At 36.0% G+C, this 17,673-nt stretch overlaps 1 protein-coding gene across 21 annotated transcripts in view; it reads right to left on the bottom strand.

Moving 5' to 3' along the window:
- BCKDHB (branched chain keto acid dehydrogenase E1 subunit beta) overlaps nucleotides 1-17,673 on the bottom strand; it is a 274,313-nt gene that overhangs the window by 146,615 nt on the left and 110,025 nt on the right. Inside the window, exon 12 of one of the 21 annotated variants that reach the window (XR_008481095.2) lies at nucleotides 12,420-12,522. The exons of 19 other annotated variants lie outside the window; for them this stretch is intronic. The gene's annotated coding sequence lies outside the window, so the exon portion shown is untranslated. Of the gene's footprint in view, nucleotides 1-12,419; nucleotides 12,523-15,816; nucleotides 16,051-17,673 lie in introns of those variants that run through there. One more of the 21 variants, XR_013534842.1, reaches the window with a different exon arrangement.

The raw sequence follows: 17,673 nt of genomic DNA, 5'->3' as shown, positions 1-17,673 counted from the left end.
GTTACTCAAGTATATAGGTTTATAGGGCACTAAAATATGAGAACTGGAGTGTTAATGAGTGAACTGAATTTTAAAGACATAGCATACTTCTTGGACGCAAAACCTAGAATAAACTTATATGAACTGGAACCCAAATACTTTTCAGAGTGAGCATAATTCATCCTCTACTTTTTGTAAAATATAGCAAAATTAAATTGAAAAGTAAAAGCCCTAAAGAGATGAAATAATCCCGATGCAATTTTAAAATTTGGGAAACAAGATAATTTGGAGGGTCCACATGAATCAACTAGACTCCCTAAAGAGAGTTTAAGGGTTTAAGGGACTAAACAATTCCTCACTGTCCCCAGAAATTCTCTAACGCTATAACACAATTTACAGGGACAACATAAATAACTACATTGCTTTCCTCCAAAAGAGACTGAAATTACTTATATAAATTAGATAAGACTTACCTCTTTTTATTTAATTATAGACAATCTGTAGTACAAGTTAAATGTGTGTAGTGTATTTTGTTTAATTTACTTTAGTAATCCAAGAAATAATCCTATCTATATTAACTAAAGTATCAGAGAGGTATTAACTCACTCAAGAAACTCTCATTTACCCCTTATTTAATGGTTGCAAACTTTTTTTTAAGACTAGAGAAAAAAAGAAAGTCTCAATTTTACAAAGCGGAAAGAAGATAAAGAAGAGGTTGACTCACTTGACCAAGGTCATCCAGCAACCAGTGGAAAAGCCAGGGCCGGAGATCCCTCTCCCTGGCTCAGAGCTCAGTGCGGTAACCAGACTACCAGTTTGCCTTATAGCCTAGGGGCCTGCCTACAAATTGCAGCATAATATGCTTAATGGTAGCAAAAGAAGAAAAGAATGTATCGTGTTATCCTCAGAAAACACTGAAAGCAGGCGCCTGCTGCAGAAAAAGACCTCCTGCTGCAGAAAAAGACCTGACAACTACAGCTGGAAACCTTTCTCACCCATTCTCTAAGACAACTTAAGTAATCCAAGAAAATTCAGCTTCTTACTGTATATTTCTGGTAAGTGACTTTAGGGAGACGATTGGTAAAATAAAGAAATGGGAAATATTCATGACTGTCACTCAACACTTGTCAAAGAACCTAATCTATCCTCTATCTACTCCTAACATCTTCATTTTACCTGTTGGCCAAAAAGGGATGCTAAGTTATCCTACTTTTGTAGCTCTGGCTTGAAAAGATAGCTAGAGGCTTCAGTCCAACAAGACCATGTATGCTCTCTCTCAAGATTAATAGTAATGGAAGTTTCAATGTGCCGCCCTTCCCCAGGGGTGGTGGAACTGTTACAGACCACAATTTACTTGAGAGATTCTGGGTTTTTAACATCTTTTCCTTGTAACACAAGAAACTTCTCATTGAATGCCCCTGTAGGCAATGTATTATTAGACTAAATATCTCTCAATAGCCATATAGTTTTCAAAATTACCTCATGGAAAAACTAAATAAGACCCTATACAATGCAGTAAAATGAATGACTTGACATAAAATAGACACGACCAAAACTCTCATTGCCATAATTTGGCAAAATCTACCAGCTATACAGCCTAAATTTATAGTAAGGTCAATAGACATTTCAAAAATTTGATTTTAGAATTAAGAGTAAACAATATTCCATTTACAAAAATGTCACTGGTAAATATCTGAGAGCATCTACCAGAGCACAGTTAACAATATCATAGGAAACAAAAGGGATGAATGGTTGGTAATGAACAAAACAATGGTAATAACAATACTGAGTAAGAATTTTTTAAAAGTTTCTAACAATCTAGTTGTATTGCACCAAATGTTGACTCTATATAGAACAAGTAAACATTGCCTCAAAGGAAAGAGCAGAATGAAAAAAAGTAGGGAAAAAAATAAGTAAACAATGTGGCCAAACATGGAGAAAATTAAAAGCACTATCACGTTGCTGTGAAGAGAAAATGATCATGGTATTTTGGTGAAACTGAAAATTTTTGACAAAGAATGCAAAATTTCACAGATACAAAGTACTCTAAACAAGTTTATCCAGGAATTGTCCAAAAACAAAAGCATCTAAGTGCTCTTCTAAGAAAAGAATATTCACTCAGGCATTATTACCAATATATTATATACTGTAATATGCCCTATATTTTATAGTTAATAGTTCAAAATCAGGCTGTTAAAAATTAACAGCCATTTAAATTGGTTCTTGTAAGGACATACATTACCCTTCCAACATACTTTCTATTCTTTATTTGTCTGTAACATCCCCAACGTAAGTGCATCTACTTAACAAATCCAATGCTAAGAAACTTACTATCTTTTCAGGTATTCCAAAACAGAAGCATAGAAAGCATGTATCTCCTTCTAGGAAAACAGCTCTACTAGACATTCAGCTAGTCAAGCCATATCTAAAGGACCATTTTAATGCCATTTTAAGTTAAAGGACATTGGAGATAGAGACTATGTCCAAATAATGATACTTAGAATAGTAGTGAATCAGGAAACCAGGAGATTTAAATAACAGCTGAAAGGAATGGATGGAATACTTAACCTAGACGTAAGAGTATGAGGAGGCGATCCTCAAATATTTGAAGCCAAGTTACACACAAGAGGAAAGAATAAGAATCAATAGGTAGAAGTCAGAGAAAGGCAAATTTCAGCTCAACAAAGGAGCACTGTAACAATTAGAACTATGTCGGGGTCAGATAGGCAGAACCTGACCCCACAACAGATGAGCAAATCCACTCAGACACAGAATACAGTGAACAGGCAGGCTAGGGGTGTCTGTGGCCTCTCATCCAAAGGAGTTAGTGGCCGCCAGTCACTACCTGCTGGCCTTCATGGCCTTTATTCACACAGCACATATTAAATGACAAAGGTTTTAAGTCAACACCACCAGAGAGTAAAGATTAAAGGCCAGGTTCCAAGGCCTAAAGCAATCACCGTTAGTGGATAATATCCCTGGTTGACCTGCCCCTGAGAGAGCCATCTGGAATGATCAAAAGTTAGTTTTAGGACCACATAAGCAAACAACTTATTCAGATAAACTCCTTTGTATTCCAACTGCCCTATGCTTCAAGCCTCAAGATAAAAGAACTAACCGCCTTCAGCCCATTCTTTTCTGAAGCTTTTACAAAAACCTCTCAGCCTTCCAAGAAGGTTTGCAATTATTCCATAATGTTTATAATTTTGCCAACCACCCTGATCGATTCCCCACAGAACTGTACAACAAAAGCAATGGTTGCCTCATTTTATGGGAAGAATCCAGTGGGTGCTCAGCAACCATTTGTCAGGGTGTCACCCTGAAGTGCACAGGGAGATGAACTGGGTGGCTTCCAAAGTCTGTGCAATGTTGGCTACTTCACTGTTTTCCTTCACTGTTTTGGGCAAAATTTACTCTTAGTTGTAAAACTGTAGCAATACAGTAGCATTATAATTTTATGGTGGTATAAGAGAGGATAAAAATATCTTTTTGGGGACAGGCATAGTGGCTGATTCTTGTAATCCTAGCACTTGACTTGGGAGGTGGAGGTGCTTTAGCTCAAGACCAGCCTAGGCAACATGGCATAAGCCCACCTCTACAAAAGAAAAATACAAAACTAGCTGGGTGTGGTGGTACATACCTATAGTCCCAGCCACTCAGAAGGCTGAAGCGAGAGGATCACTTGAGCCTGGGAGGCAGAAGTTGCAATGAGGTGAGACTGTGCTACTGCACTGCAGCCTGGGAATCACAGTGAGAAACTGTCTCAAAAAAAAAAAAAGAAAAGAAAAGAAAAAGAATCTCTTTTATAGGTAACGAAATGCTTATACACCTATGCCTGTGGTAAACATCAACTGACCTAATTAAAATACGTAAATACATAAATATGAGATGAAATATGGTTATTTCATCGGGTCATTAAACACAATAGAAGAATGAACCTCGTGAGAGCCTTCGGGGCCACTGGGAAGGAAGGAGCATTAGAGTCCCATGAACAGCACCCTAAAGGGAGCCACCAGGACCTAAAAGTGGAAGTAGGAGTTGCTCTGTGTCTAACTCCCAAAGAGCAGCTTAGCCACTGGAAAATCTGGCTCTAACTCATAATTGTGAAACGTTTTTCAGCTGCCAAACATTTTCAGTCACATGGAAACTGAGGTTGTCAGGCTTCCTTAAAATTCCATTCTTCAAAATAAGCCTCTCATCCCTAGAGAGACTAATTAAAAACAAAAATCCACATTTCCAACCATTTATTCTTCTGGTCAGAAATACTAATGAGAAACTAGACTCACAGATAAAAGGCTATTTAACAGATTAGTCAACCCCTCCACCCTTTGGCACCACCAGCCCAACCTCCCCTGGAAGAGTTTAACCACATGGAGAGACATGTGAAACATGTCTCAAATGATTCACACCAAGAAGTTTAATAATTCTAAGCCCCAGCAAAGGGACTTGTAGTACTGTTACTACATGTCATATCTATCATACCTCAAAATCTCAATTTATAAAAATGGAGGATTAATTGCCTCCTCTTTCCTTCCCACCAATCCAGTTAAAGAAATGTCTAGAAAATATTAGAGTTAATGCAAAATAGTATCAGAATTGGTGGTATACTAAGATTTCAACCAGTAAAACTCATAAGTAGTTCCATGATTAATAGAATTAAAGAAAAAATAGTAAGAGCCAAGAGAAAGGGGTCATTTTATTGTTTTCCAAAACTACATAAGAAATTAGAAATTTATAGAAAAATTCCCTAACAGAAGATGACTTAATGACATTATTAGTAATGTGAATGTAACCAAAGGAAAATTAATGATTAGAAGGAAAGCACCAGTACCCTGCAGCTTTTAGAAAAAAAACCAACAAGAACTCATTTACCTAGCACTGTAGGGGGCTGAGTTTTCAACACATTTGAGAGTTCACCCCATTCATACCTTTAAGCAATAATATTGTATTTCAAACACAGCATATGGAACAGAAATTAGTCTCTTCACAATGACAGATATAATTTGGAACATCAATTATAATACTATGCTATCAAGGTAGATGTTTACCCTGTTTCTGTATTAAATGAAAACAAATGGCTGTGATTTTTAAAACTATATAGGTATGTACTTTTCACAGATTTTTCTTTTCTCAACTTTTCTCAAGTTATCTTATTTTCAGCTTATCAATATATCACCTTTAGATCTTGCAAACATCCCTACCTTCATCAACATAACTTTTCCCCATCTTCTAATGTGTTGCTTCCAATCTAATGTGGGCTATGAAACCACGTTAAAAATTTGTTAGGATTCTATATAATGTAAAAGTTGATGGGATATGATTAAGTGTCCAGCAGCCACTCCTACAGACTAAATGTACCTGTTTTTACGCATGGGTTTGTGGTAGTGCCTCAAGCTGCTTATTAGTTTTTTTCTACCTACTTCAAGATTCTTTGTCACATCCTAAAACACTGAGATTCCAAGAAACCCAATCTATCTCTTAGAGAGAAATAGATAAGGATACTAAAGACTACAACACTAAGGAATATCTGCTCTGAAAGAAATGGATGTAAAATGCCATGGGAACACTAAGAAGACAACTCCAAGGCAGACTTAAAAGACAATAGTAAAAAACAGATCAGGAAAAGCTCCATGAAGGAAAAAAACTGTAAACTCTGTGCTGAAAGACTAATCAGATCTTAGATCCATCCAGGGAAAGAAGGGACAGAGGTAAAAGCAATGAGTCTGTTTTTGCATTAAGTCTTTGTTTAGCTGTCAATCAGGAGGGCCATATTTTCGCATGCAAGTATCTTTCTAGCAATAGTTGTTTCACTGGATCTTCACTGGCTTTAGAGTTGAAGATTCATAGCTGCCAACTAAATGACTTGTTTTTGATTGACTTATTGTGAAAATATTGTGTCACACAATAATGATGTGCCAGCTTTGCCATCTAAAATTAGGTAAATTTTAAGTGAACTAACTCAGTAACAAAAAATCAAATACTGCATGTTCTCACTTGTAAGTGGGAGCTAAACAACAGGTACACACAGATACCAAGATGAAAATAATAGACACTGGGGACTCAAAAAGGAGGAAATGTGAGAGGGGAGCAAGGGTTGAAAAATTACCCATTGGGTACAATATTCAGTATTTGGGTAATGGGTACATACACTAGAAGCCCAATCCCCAATCACACACAATATACCCAGGTAAGAAACATGCATCTGTACCCCAAATCTAAAATAAAATAAAACTTTTAAAAAAATAATAGGCCGGGAGCGGTGGCTCACGCCTGTAGTCCCAGCACTTTGGGAGGCCAAGGCGGGTAGATCATGAGGTCAAGAGATAGAGACCATCCTGGTCAACATGGTGAAACCCCGTCTCTACTAAAAATAAAAAAATTAGCTGGACACGGTGGTGCGTGCCTGTAATCCCAGCTTCTCAGGAGGCTGAGGCAGGAGAATTGCCTGAACCCAGGAGGCAGAGGTTGCGGTGAGCCGAGGTTGCGGTGAGCCGAGATCGTGCCATTGCACTCCAGCCTGGGTCACAAGAGCCAAACTCCACCTCAAAAAATTAATAATAATAATAATAAAATTAGGTTAAACTCCACTGAAAGGATACACTATTTTAGAAAGCCCAATTCTGAATTGTGGCTACTGGAAAAAGAAACATAGAAGATACTTGGTATTTAGCTGTAGGTGCCAAATTCTTTTACTCAAAAACACTAATTATGCAGAAAATTTCTGATACCTTTCTCTGTAAGGCAAAAATCTATATAATGAAGTTAATATTTTCAATTTTTCTACTTAATAATTCAATCAGTTCAAATTGGGCATGATAAATAACACATTTAATGTCTGCTATCATCATTTTCATTCATCATCATTCAGTCATTCTAGACAAATGAGAAAAAATAAGAACAAAGATTAGAAAAGAAGAGATAAAATAGGTTTTACTTATGGAATATGATTATCCACCTAGAAAATCTGAGAAAACTAACAAACTATTAGAATAAATAAGATTTTGGTGAAATGACAATATATAGACTAAGATACACAAATTTTGCTACCTATTAAAAAGTAAGAAAATTTAATAGAGAAACTTTCTAGTTCAAGATGACAGACTGAGTACATGCTTTCGTATCCCTTTTCTCTCAAGACAGGACATGAACACAAAAGGAAAAACCTGTTACAGCAAAAACAACAAAGTTGGAAAGGGATAGTGATTATTAGACAAAAGAGATTGAAACAAGCCTTTTGTGGGTGTGCCGAAAAATATAAACAAAGAGTAGAGGAAGCTAATGCTGAGATACATGGGGGTACAGTGAAAGAAGCAGCTAATCTCCCAAAGAGGTGAGCTCATGAGCAGGCGGAGAGGTGAGTATAAGAATTGAGAATAAAAACAACAGAATTAAATAACACAGTTGTATCAATTGCTTCATTTCACCCAAATAAAACAACGATGATATCAGAGATAATCCAAGCAAAGATGCTAGTCTCTGATAAAAAAAAAAAGAAAACATTCAAATTGCCTGCAAAGACGGGCTTATACTATGAGCCTTGATGTCCAAGAATCAAGAGTACCCCATTTGCTCACCTAGTGGCAACAACCCCTTCTGCCTAAGGATGAACTTCCCATTCATTCACCCTAAAGCAATGTCTCATCCATGTACACAGATCTACACAACTTTTTTAATAGTGAAAAAGCCTAGAGAAGAAAGAGACATAAAGGAAAACCACACCAGTAAGCTATCCAGAATAATCAACAATCACAAATGAAGAAAAGAACTATGACCAAAAAAACACTACAGAAGAAACAGAGATATTCTATAGAACCTAACTTGAAAAAATAATTTGTATACAATTGAAGACAAAAAGCAAAAAACAAATAGCTTGATACAAAAGAATTTTAGTACAACGGGGACATTTTGACTGATGAAGTTGAAATATTCAAAAAAATTAAATAATATAATAAATTAAATATGCAAAACATTGTAAAACCACAATTGGACAAAAACTAAGAGAGAAAAAAATGAGAGACAGAGAGAATCAACCTAGCTGGTCTATCATACAACTGCTAAGAGTTTTTTTGAAAATAAAATACATAAAAAAGAAAGAATATAATTATCCTTAAATATGTAAGCCATTCCCAGAGGAAAGTCATGAGAGGCAAAACAAGGTGAGTGAAGCAGACTCACATTTAGATTCATACCTGTAATATTTCAGTATAAAATGTACCAAAAAAAAATCACAAAAGTTTCCAGAAAAACACACAGAGAGATTTTGTAAAAAAGGATAAGAATCAGGATGATATCAACATTTTCTACCCCAATGTGATACTAGTATATAATGAAGCATTACCTTCAAAGTCCTAAGTTACTGTGAACCTAGAATACTATATGCAGCCAAAAATCTCCCATACTCAATACACCCTTTGCTTTAAAAAGTTAGTTATGAACATACTCCAACAAAAGGAGAAAGATAACCATGAAAGACCAAATCACAGGACCCACGAAATGGTGCTTTTAAGAGTGAAGTGGAAGAACATCCCTGGAGATTGTTGTGCACAGATGTAGAGAAAGGTGGTCAACATTGGAAAAGGAAAACAGAGAGTTACTGAAGAGGAAGAAATAAGAGTAGGCTGGGCACGGTGGCTCATGCCTGTAATGCCAGCACTGTGGGAGGCTGATCACCTGGGGTTAGGAGTTCAAGACCAGCCTGACCAACATGGTAAAACCCTGTCTCTACTGCAAATACAGAATTAGCTGGGCGTGATGATGCATGCCTGTAATCCCAGCTACTAGAAAGGCTGAGGCAGGAGAATCACTTGAACCCGGGAGGCGGACGTTGCAGCGAGCTGATATCAACACCAACATCTAGCCTGGGCGACAAGAGTGAGACTCCGTCTCAAAAAAAGAAAGAAAGAAAAGAAGTGTAAAATAGAGTATGAGTGATCTTCAAAATATTTTAAAGGCTTGTCTTGATTTTTCAAGGAGAAAATGAAATGTAATTAAAACTAAAAAGCCAAAAGAATCTAAAAGAATGCCATGGCCCAAATATGAAACATCCAGAATGTGGTAAGACACTGAACAGTTAATGCACTATTTAAAAAGCAAACCATTTGATCTAGATGCCAAGAGAATCTCTTTTTAAGGTCCCAAAGACAAAGCACTGGACCCCAAGTGAAAAAAAATAAAATCTTGCCCCCATCAGTGATGAAAAATATGTGTTATCATAATATTAACAATGTATACTGCTTTTCAACTTTTAAAATCAACTTAGAGACAAAAGTTGGAAAGTTTAATTATTTCATTTTGGTTATAAAACAGAATATAATGTTATCAGTCTTGGCAATGTAAAATAACCAGGTGACAGAAAATGGGAATTGGAAGGGAGGCAAGAGTGGTGGATGTAGGAGCAGAGGGCATTAACATCATCTTCTTACATAGTGAGCAGTCAAGAGATTCTGAGAAAATTTAATGGAATAAGACATAGAGACTGAAATAAATAAAATCAAGAGGTAATCAGCAGAAAAAATAAAATATAGGGGCAGGGCGCAGTGGCTCATGCCTATAATCCCGGCACTTTGGGAGCCCGAGGCAGGTGGATCACAAGGTCAAGCGATCGAGACCATCCTGGTCAACATGGTGAAACCCCGTCTCTACTGAATATACAAAAATTAGCTGGGCATGGTGGCACGCACCTGTAATCCCAGCTACTCAGGAGGCTGAGGCAGGAGAATTGCTTGAACCAGGAGGCAGAGGTTGCGGTGAGCCGAGATCGCACCATTGCACTCCAGTCTGGGTAACAAGAGTGAAACTCCGTCTCATAAATAAATAAATAAATAAAGTACAGGTAATATTATAACTCGAAACTGAGGAAATGCTAAAATGAAGACAGCAGGGAATGCAAGCCCACCAAATTGTTATGTGTCATAGTGGTAAATAAATTATGTTAACATTTATAAATCAAAAGTTATGGACACTGATACAGACACCTGTGTGTGCATGTAAACACATGTATGCATGTGTGTGCATGAGTGCATGTGGTAAACCCTTGATTCCTGAATAACAATTTTTAACATATTCTTCACATTTTGATAGTTCTAATTATGAATTCCACTTTCCCAAAATAGAATGTAAAAAAACTGTTTACCACCCTCTATTATAGCCAAGATAAAGACATGACCCAGGCTCCACCGATCAAACCTAACCCTGCGAAGAAACACATAAAGGAATGGACTGAGCAAGGAGAAGTCCATTTTCCTGGCACAAGTGTGAAATGTGTTTCCAGTTGGAAGTGGCAGCAACCAATCCAGTCGTGTTGGCATATGTGCACTCTGCCCCAGCACATTGTTTTATGCCACTTAGGAACAAAGCAAAACGCAAAGCAGAGCCACAGCGCTGACTCAAGCCTCAGAGAAATATAGTACCATACACTATGTCTCTTGGCTCAGACTGGCCCATCTGCTCTGATTTAGAAGTGCTTATTACATGTTTCTCCCCAACTTTGATGCATTTGCCCTGAACTCCATAACTCAACAAGCTCACTCCTTCCTGATTCTGGTTAAAAACCCTTTCTCGCTCTAGTTACCAAGCTGTTTTAAGTGGTTTGCTCCATGTACTTTTATTTTCCATAAACCCTGTTATTTTTAGTGAGCATGCCTGGAGAATCCAATTTACTCTGCAGAAATGTATATAATGCATTATAGCAGAAATATCTGTGCAGTGTATTGCTAGAGATATAGAAGTAGCCTTCAGAAGAATAAAATACAGAAGTGGTTAAAAGTTGCTGTGTTTAGGGAGTAGGGATGGGGAGGGAGGATGATACTTTGCATTACAAGCTCCACTATACTGTGTGTTTTAGCACTATGTTAATGGATTACTTGAATTTTTAAATCTCTTCTACTGCACTCAGAAAAAGAGAAGGGAAATACAGAAAAAAACTGTAATGATACAATCACAACATCAAGTAGATAGAATATTAAAAAATAAAATTGAGATAGTTATGAAAGTGAAATAGTTATGTAAGAAACTATGTAACTTAATTAAACACATAAAAGAAAATATAAACAAGTAAAGAAACAAACCAAGTTCCTGGAAGAAAAAAATAAAAGCACAATGAGTATATGTGTTTGGGAAGATTGACTATTCATATCAATAAGGGTAGTCTCAGCGTTTTTTGTTTTTTTTTTTTTTTTTTGGTTTTGAGATAGAGTTTCACTCTTGTTATCCAGGCTGGAGTACAATGGCACAATCTCAACTCACTGCAACCTCTGCCTCCCAGGTTCAAATGATTCTCCTTTCTCAGCCTCCCAAGTACCTGGATTATAGGCACCCACCACCACACCCGGCTACTTTGTATTTTTAGAAGAAGCAAAGTTTCACCATGTTGGTCAGGCTGGTCTCAAACTCCTGACCTCAGGTGATCCACCTGTCTCAGGCTTCTAAAGTGCTGGTATTATAGAAGTGAGCCACCATGCCTAGCCCCAGTTTTAAAATAGATAAACTAGAAAGGTTAAACCTTTTGTTAAACCTTTGTACATCACAGTTTCCATAAATTTTTAAGTTCTATTATCACAGCTTAGCACTGCAAAGTCAGGGTGTTAAAATAGAAAAAGAAATTCTTGTTGATTACTGAATAAATACTACAATTTTTAAAATAAAAGTACAAGTTTAATGGGAGAGAGTTAAATGGCCATCAAAGAACAGAAAGTCAACACATTTAGATTTTTTACATTACAACTAAAATGTTAAACTAAGAACATAATGTACCTATAATCTTTATTCATCATGAAATGAGGTAATGGATTTCTTTCTTTTCACTGCTATTCTAACAGCGAAAGCATATAGTTTAAACAAAATGAAAATCTTGAGTCAAACTAAAATGATTTAAGTGTATAAGGGGACACCAAAAACACATCAAATGGGATGTGAAATGGAAAAATATAATTACATAATTTAATCTTGCTTTCTCCAATTCCATGTGGAAAGAAAAAAAAATGCTACATGAAAGAAAATACAATAGTGTGATTTACAGGGTGTACACAGGTCACATTTGCCCACCTATAAAACATGTATCTTTATATCATAAAGGTGGGCAAATGTGAAAGAAAATTTCTGACATGTGATAAAATATGTTGCAAGCTGACATTTAGAAGCATTTGATCAGCAAAACTCTCAAGTGATAATTTTTATTATCCAGCAAGCTGGGTTAAAGCCAATGCTGCACCTTACTGGCTATAAGCTGCTCCACCTTCCCCAAACCTCAGTTTTCTTCCACATAAAATAATGACTCTGATATCTAATTAGAAGAATTGTTTGAATACAAAAGGAAATATGCATAACATATGTAGTTTTAACTTTTTAAATTTATCAGCAACTAAGTCCTATTGTGTAAGATATATTATACAACATTAGGTCGGAACCTATAGTTATTATTTTAGTCTTCTTTAAAAACGTACCTAAAATGTAAATCGTAATAAAAAAAGACTCCATGGCATTACTGATACTCCCAGTATATTTTTCTTCTAGAGGACTTAGCAGTTCCTTCTTTCATTTCTTTCACTGAAAAACCAAATACCACATGTTATTTTTTAGATCATTCAACAAATATTTACTAAGTATCTAATATAGTCTAGACTCTTCAAGACTCTGGTGAATATAGCAATGAACAAAATATACAAAATTCCCTGCCCTCATGGGACTTACAGGAAGTGGCCAACAGCTGTCAAGGCATTCAATGTAGTAGCCACATCCCAAGAGAGCATTCAACAGCCTAGAACTTGTTCTAATTAGTACAACAACTAACTAGTTGTGATCATGACAAAGAAAATCTTACAGGAAGAATGACTTGGCAAGAGAGACCAACTTTCAAATTGTCAGCTATCCTGTTTTGGAACAGAAAAACAATTCTCATCTGAGAGGAGGGTACCACCCTACCTGTTCTCTCTGCAAGGTCAAACCATATCCAAAATAATTGCAAATTCAAAATGAGACTGTTTTTCCTTACTTCTAATGGAAAGCATTTATGTCTAAAAGATTTTTCAATCATTTCTTAGTTTTTTTTATATTACAGGCTTATTATAAGCATAAAAGAAATAGACACAAATTTTAACATGACTTAAAATGACTTTACTTACAGTCTGTCATCAAAAATATAAACTACTTTCAACAATTAAACACAGCATATAACAAGAATAATTTTAAACCCATATGTCCTTGTACAGTCAAAAAGACATATAATTTTACCTAGCAATAGTTTTTGATTAATTTTTAACTAAAGGTTTAGAGAAAAAAAAGTGAGAAAAGATTTCTAATGTATTGTTTTCAATTCAAAAGACAATCAGTTATTCTGAAATATAAGCTAAAACATTTAGGTTACATCATAATAATGCCCTAGAACAAAACTACTGTCATATTATTTATTCAGAACTATAACATTGGTTTAGTTTACAGCGGCAGAGCCAGTTCCCGCTGTGGAAACCTAGTGGTGTTAACCACGAAACTTGGCCTAACAGAGGCCTCTAGTGGTTACAAGTGGTTACTAGCTCCCCTTTCCACCCCAGTCCCACAACTGTTTGAGAATATTCCTGTTCTCATTAGCTTTCTCTCTGTCCCCCTCTGCTCCCCGCAAACAGACATAGCCTCAAGCAAAATAGCTACTATTCAGTCACTGATTTATTCACTTACGCCCATGTAACCAATTTTTAAAATATATATTTTAACGGATAATACGTAAATATTGGAGATTCTCTTAGGACAAATTCTTCAACTTCTCCATAAAACCAATTTAAAGCTATTCAGTGCAAAATACAGACCCTAAATATTATCTTGCTAGTGTTAGCAAGCTTAATAAAACATGAAATTTATGGTAGTCTAAATCGACCCTATGAAAATTTTAAAAAAAAATTAAAGGTTACCAAGTTAGAATTAAATTTCTAATTTAATCTACAGGTCTTCAGAACATGTTTTGCACCATTCACAAAAACTTAGTGATTAACACCCAGGTGCAAATGCAAACATTAAACAAAGTAGGTCCTTCATCCGATTACCAAGTTTTGACTCCTTCCCCATTCCTTTTTGCTGAAGACCTCTGCTCCTCAATCCTCTCCATTCCCATACACCCTGCCAGCCTTATAGTGCCTGTCTTGTTGTTATCCAGTGCCCCCAGTGAAGTATTTTGTAGCAAGAAAGGAAATATCTGGAGTGAAAGGATAGGAGGAAAGAATGCTAAATCTAAGGACACTGAGCCCTCCCTCCCCGCTACAGTCACTCCCTCATTCCACTATGGAATTACTTGCAGCTCCTTTCCCCTAGGGCCTTGTCCTGTGCCTGTGATAGCCTACTTCTAAAATATCTTGGGACTAGAGATGCCCAAAGTGCACCCAAAGACCAACTATTCATTTCTATGGGCACATCTTCATCTTCTGCTACATAACGTATGTTTAAAAGAGAAAGGAAAGGGAAAGCAGAAGAAAGAGCTGGAAAGAAAAGTGGAGGGAACAGAGATGAAGATCTTTTCTCTATCATTTCCTAATTTTGTTAAAATTTAAAAAAAAAAAAAAAAAAAAAAAAACACAAAAACACTTACCAAGAACTTCTAAAAGGTAGGAGATTACTCTGGGCAGAGAGTGAGGGGGCAGGAAGCATGGGAGATAGTATCTTGTAACGGGGTGTCTTTGAACAGAGAACCCTTATCCAAAGCAGTGCACAGGGGCTGCGATGGCTACGAAATTCAGCAGGGCAGATCCAGTTTTAAAAGCTGCTACAAAAATAGTAACTCCTATCTATTCAGAAAATGTAACTATCCATAAAACTCATTTCTTAGAAAATTAAGCATAGCTGAAGTTTACTGTACAGTCAATTTCACTTTGCCTTTCAAAGTAGAGAAATTGGTCCTAATGAGAATTCAAATAAATAATTTCTGTATGCCATTATGAAACACAACCATTAAGAAAAATGAAGTGCAAGGTCAAAGTAAAACTTAAAACTTTTAAATAAATATTTCAATTTAGAATAAACTAGTGTTATTTATTCATAGAATACTGTTCTAAAGTTACTTTTTAAACTTTTGTATGAGCACCAAGAATAAGAAAAAGCCCCAAATTGAAAACATTTTAATATTATAACAGTTTTCATAGCATTGTTAAACTTTCTCTTGCTAATATTTGTAACTTTTCAGCAAGTATTTATTGAGCACTAATCCTATGACAGGCATTGCTGCAGGTACTGGGACTTTCTGAACCAAAAGACAAAAATCTCCGCTGTCACAGGACTTGGAAGATCAACAATGTAAATAACAAGATTACATTAACATTTTAGCTCATGCTAATCACTACAGAGCAGAGGAAAGAAGAAAAAGACGAAAGGAAGTCTTGGTAGGATTCAACATCAAATAAGCTGGTCAAGGAAGGCCTTAATGGTATTTGAGTAGTGCCTAACAGAATAACAGAGTGAATAATGATATTTGGAGAAAAAACATTTTCTAAAGGGTGGTGGGATGTGGAATGAGATGGCATCAGGTATATTCTTATAGGCCATGGTAAGGAATTTGACTTCTTTCTCAATGGGAAATCACTAAGGCCTTTTGAGACTAGAAGGAATATGATACGGCTCAGACTGAAAGTATCAACTCTGCCTATGACAAGGAATGGTCAGATGTGCAAGATGGCTTCTGACCATCTTTGTTAGGCGGCTATGGACAAAAACCTAGGTGACAAATGCCAGCGGTCTGGAGCAGGATCAAGCGGTGGTCAGATTTTGGACATATTATGTAGGCAAAGTCAGCAGGATATGCTTTGGAATTTAATCTGGGAGGCAGGACACAACAAAAAAAGAGAAATTTAAAAGACTATGTTATAAAGGCAAATTCTTATAAATTTTAATAATTACCATAATTTAATCTTCAGGTAAAGTTTAAACATGTCAGAATTATGTCCATTTTTTCTTCTCCATAGATGTGAAAATCACCTAGACCTTGTCAATGACTGTGCTTCAATTCTGTTTTGCATTGTTGTTATGCAGTTGATTTTAGATTAAATGACAATAATTCCTGAGAATCTGAGTTTCTCTCAAAGCCTTTCGTTCATTCTCCTGTCAAAAACAAGTTCTTATTTTTGAAGGCAACTTCTCTGAATTTCTCCTTATTTAAGAAAACTCTTCCTTTCAAGTTTGACAGCACCTCAAAAGCTATCCGGCCTGGCCACTGCTTTGTTAACAGTACCACCGCTCCTTTTTAACTCATTTTGAATGTGGTCTGTATGTCAGCAGGAAAGTCCATTAAAGCCCATAACCTTAACCACTGTTCTTACTCCTGGGAAGGCTTGGGAGAGAACAGCTCTGCTTAAGAGCTCCTGTTTCACATCAAAATGACAACTGAGCTAAGTTGCCGGGAGAAACTGAAGGAAGGGTGTGGACAGAGCTGCATGATAAAAGGAAACTTCCTGGCTAAGGACACCAAGGCTCTCCCTGAGTCCATAAAAGGGCTCACTACAATGTGAAGAAAGGAAATGAATTAAAAGGAAGATGTAGCTTCTTTTTATTTGTTAAAAAACTTTTTGTTGAAGTTTAACGTATATGCAAAAAAAAAAAGGTGCACCAAGTGTTCTGCTAAATTTTCAAAAGTTTAAATAATCAGCAATCAGAATAAGAAACTGTCACTAGCAACCCCCTAGCACTGCTCCAATTATTAACCACTCTCATGATTATCACTAGTCTGACATCTAACACCACCAATTAGTTTTGTCTATTTTTGACCTTTATATAAATGAAATCTTTCAATATGTATTTACTTGAGTCTGGCTTCTTTGTGTTTGTGAGATGAATACACATTATTCCGTTACATTTTTAGTTCATTTATTCTCACTGGTGAACAATATTACATTTACTTATTATTGCTCCATTCTCTAGTTGATGAGTAGTCAGTTTACAGTGTGGGGCTACTACAAATAATGTTCCCATGAACATTTCTGTGTTTATTTTTTGTATATTTCTTCATATATACACATAAAGAACTGGAATTGCTAGTTTACAGGGTTCAGATAGATACTGCCAAACAATTTTCCAAAATGGTTGTACAAATTTATATTATCAACAATGGTCTATGAGAGTTGAATTGCTGCTCCACATTCTTGCCAACATTTAGTGTACCTTTTCAAGACTTTTCCCCATATTTCTATTGGATATTTGCCTTTTCTTTTTGTTGTAAAAGTACTTGATATTTCTGGATGTACGTTTCCTTGAGTTTCCCCAAATCTGTAAATTATCTGTTTACTCTCTTACTGGTGACCTTTTGATGAATAAATTTTCTTAATTGTGATAAAGCACAATGTTATCAGTCTTTTCTTAATGTGTTTCCTTAATGCAAAAGATCACATGAATACATTCACCTATGCTTTCTCCCAAGAGCATTATTTTTTTTTCTTTCACAATTAGATCTGCAGCTCAGCTGGAATTGATGTTTGTGTGGTAAGAATTAATACAATTATTTTTCATAGTACCTAAATGAATCAACATTCTCTATTGGAAAAAACTATCTTTTCTTCTCAAAATTTCAAATCACCTTTGTCCTGAATCAGATAACCAGCAGGTCTGTTTCTAGACCCCTATTTTATTACATTGGTCTGTGTATTTTTATACCTATATAATATTATAATTACTACAGCCCTAATAACACATCTCAACATTTAATAATTAAGTCTTCCAGTTTTGTTCTTC

This window comes from Callithrix jacchus, chromosome 4 (genome assembly GCF_049354715.1).
Source record: "Callithrix jacchus isolate 240 chromosome 4, calJac240_pri, whole genome shotgun sequence".
Lineage (NCBI taxonomy): Eukaryota > Metazoa > Chordata > Mammalia > Primates > Cebidae > Callithrix > Callithrix jacchus.
This window is presented reverse-complemented; position numbering and strand designations above follow the sequence as displayed.